We start from the raw sequence: 3,822 nt of genomic DNA on the forward strand, positions 1-3,822 counted from the left end.
AAGTGAGGTTCTTGTTTCTCCAAACAAGCCAAATAAATAGTATGATCTTGATAGGGATGTCTAGTTTCCAAACCATGTAGAAGCAACTAGTGTGATGTAGAGCACGAGAGATGAGAAAGAGATACTTGTAGTTTTCCGCCACATCCACCAAATTAAACCACAACTTCCCGACCCAGGTGATGATGTCCCCCTCTGTTTTGCATAGCCCAACAAGTCTAAGTGAATGTATATAATATTCCCATTCGACCACATATTTACCTATGAGGTATAACTACCCCATCTGTTTCTAAATAGGAAAGCTCTCGCAATGAATAACTTGTTTTAACGAGAATATATCTATAAATTTATCTCCCAAATATTAAATAAATTCATATAAAACAAACTATATACAAACTTTAAAAACATTTAATTATATGATATAAATTTATTTAACAATAATATTAACAAAATAATGTATTTTTAATTATGATCCATTAAAAATAGATTTTAATTTTCTATAATCAACACCAATGCTCATAATTTCAGTGCACATGGTCTTGGTAATCACAATCACAATTTATAGTGCTTCCTATTTCACAGTGGAAAGACGCTACATATGGCTATTGTTCAAAAGAATGTTGGGCGACAAAGCCAAATGAGACAAAGCCAAATGAGTTATAGTAAACAAGTTATTCCTCTTTCAAATTTGGTTTCCCAATGTTATGTTTTTCAGTGGGGGAGTGAATCCCCGTTGAACAATCATAATACATCATATATCGTCGAAGCGAGCAGATTTCATCATACAATATCATCGAAGCGAGCAGAATACGTGCAGAATACGTCAACATCGGAACATATCAGAACACATACGTCAATGTGTCATCATTGAATGACACGTTGCAGCAGCAGCGCGCGGCACCGGCAGGAATCGATCCTGGCTGGGGGTGCAAAAGCCTACCACCCCACGAGCACGTCATGCACTCACATGCATCCCAATGTTATGTTACCGTATCTAAAAATGCTTATTAATCCGGCAATTGAATCATATTACCAAATTATCGTATTGTTTTGGCCAATTCAGCTGAACGTAATAACTATGATCTATGAGTGAATTAATTCCTAGTTAGTTAACAAATGGTTTTTGGTTCAGGCCTCCGTGAATCTAGGAATGAATTACAAATCTCCCCATTTTAACATATTTAACAGAATTTTCTTCTTTAACTACACATTTTAGGAAATTTAATAATAACTATATTAAAAATTATTTCATATGAATCATTTTATTTACATACATTATTTTTTGGTAAATTTTTATATTAATAATAATTTTTTGATATGCCTTTCAACAGTATATAAATAAATTATAGTAGCGTATCAAACTGGGCAGTATACCATTTGATTGAATAATTATTTATAAAAATAACATTGAGTATGATAATTTTCTAATAAATTATGAACCATAAAATCCTTATTTTGTATACATCATCAATCTAATTTGCCTGTAGCAAATAGCCAAAATTAAAATCATTTTATTGGAACTTAAATCAGGCTGGAAAAACCTTTCTTGATACACCGTTCCAAAACCGCAAAACGGTTTCCACTGACCGACGGAACCACGACTCAATTCCACAGCCCTCACAGAAAAATGGAGTCGCGCAGCCATGATTTTTTGGTGATGTATCTGGAGAGCTTCCATCATTTCTCGATTCTTTTTTCCCCAGTCTACGAGAAGTCTCTTTTTCCGGAATTCGATCTTCATTTTCTAGTTTCGCCGCACGGAAAATCTTTCCCAGAATCTTCAAACCTTTGGCACGAGCTCGAAGTTCTTCTTTCTTGGCACTCTTATCTTGCAACACCATGTGGCACACATTTGAGAGGGTGCCTTCAATGTCAGGCACATTTACTTTCCAAAGTGAGTGGACAATCAATTCTTTCTTCGACTGTAAAAATGCTTCCAAATCATCTTGAAAATAATTCTCCTCTGCACTGGGCTGCTGTTTGATGTCTTTTAGTAACTGCAGTAGTGCAAAAGCACCTGTTGCTGCTGTGAATTGAGATTTTATAAAATGCCCTTTGCCTCTGAACCATTCTACTATAAATGGCAAACCCAAATATATGCCTCTCTTTCCAAGTTTTTTTGCCGCTTGCCTTTCATACATGTAACCAATTGTTTGCAACATATTACTTGCATAAGCTGCACCGCCCAGCAGTTGAACCTCAGATTTAGCTTCTTGTATAAACCCTACCTTGTCACCTTGTACGTACCGATTAAGACGATCTTTCAAGATCTGTGCAAGTTTTTCTTCTCTTTCCTTTTGGACAGCCCTCATATTCTCTTGCAGTTTCCTGGAATCCGTCTGCTCGCCTTCACTAAACATCTCCAAAGAAAACATTGAAGCCATTGCAAGGTGGCCTATATAGTCCTCGAATAACTCGCTTCCAAACAGCATAGCAAAGACTGCTGCTGGCTCTATTATTGTTTCCATTGATACACCTGGTTTTCCATACGCGTCGTATGCTGCCCGCTGTGCTGGATCAGCGAGAACTTGGTAAGCTTCTCCTAATACCTGAAAATTTTCTGCCGCCTGAGGATCATTTGGGTTTTTATCAGGATGAACTTGCCTGGCCTTCGTGTGATAAGCTTTCTTGATCTCTGCTTCAGTGGCCGTTGGGTTGACTCCGAGGACATCGTAGTAACCAGTTTCCTTAGCCATTTCTAAAATTCTGCGGCAGAGTGCAGAGTTCTTGCAGAATCAGATGGTTGATCGATGTCCTTCGCGAGATGTTGCTTGCTCAGACCACTAGCAACCGGTTTTCTGGGGCAATCGTTAGTTTATATCAAACCTAATGATCTATTTATATTATTTTCTTGGAGATGGGAATTAAATGCAAAATGGTGGGCTGGTGGTATTATAAGATAATTGATAATTTAGAACTATTAGCTCCATTGTATGAATTAGTACAATAGATAGATGATCCGTTGGTTCATCGTTAAATTCAAGTTGACCCAAAGACAATAGGTTACTTTGAACCCCTTGACAACCACTCCTTTAGAATAAAATCATAAAAAGCCTTTTTCTTTGGGAGCTTTTTGGAGTGACTCTTAGTGTATTTTTTCACCCTACTCAACAACTCATACACCTAAATCAATAACTATAACCACCTTACCACTATCTCAAACTTAATTCCTAGATTAGGAAACTTTATTCTGGAATGCAATGCGACAATTGCAGGAGGAGAGCATTCAAGGTAGCCTCATACCTCATGTACCATGCATGGATTCTAATCTCATTCGAAAGGAAGGTCCCAAATCTCGATCAATTTCACGAAAAGAGGGTTTGGTTTGCGGACTTATGAAGGTCACATCCATGGCTCATGGAGGTATAGCATCATTGGGGAAATCCTTATAGATGAACTAATGAGATCTCTCCTTGATTCGAAAATTAGGAAGTGAATTAAGCATAAATCTAAGATTAACATTGTCCTATTATAGAATAGTGATCTCTATTAGGATGTTGTTGTATTATTTGTTATTAATATTATGCTTCCAAAGAGGAAAAAGTGGAGGAATATGTTCATTTTTTACTAGTGGGTTACAATAATATGTAAATTTCTAAAAGTAATTTGAGAAATCAAATAGTGTTTTTTTAGAGGTAACATTTTTTCACCTAATCCCTACATCCCCTAGCACTATTCCACACACACATACCTTTTCAATGGCACAAGAATTTCCTCAATCAGAATCCATATGTAGATGTTATGCCATCCAAAAGTTGACCTTATTTTTACCACCATGATAGCATGATTTGAGAGGATGCCACATCAAACCCAATTATTCATTGA

General features: G+C 36.6%; 1 pseudogene; it reads right to left on the reverse strand.

Annotated features, from left to right (window-relative positions):
• Positions 1-1,523: 1,523 nt before the first annotated feature.
• Positions 1,524-2,693, reverse strand: LOC149242886 (chaperone protein dnaJ 10 pseudogene; annotated as a pseudogene).
• Between the last annotated feature and the right edge of the window lie 1,129 nt (positions 2,694-3,822).

This window comes from Pinus tabuliformis, chromosome 8, assembly GCF_031772625.1.
Source record: "Pinus tabuliformis cultivar Carrire ecotype Pingquan chromosome 8, CPIR1, whole genome shotgun sequence".
NCBI classification, from domain to species: domain Eukaryota; kingdom Viridiplantae; phylum Streptophyta; class Pinopsida; order Pinales; family Pinaceae; genus Pinus; species Pinus tabuliformis.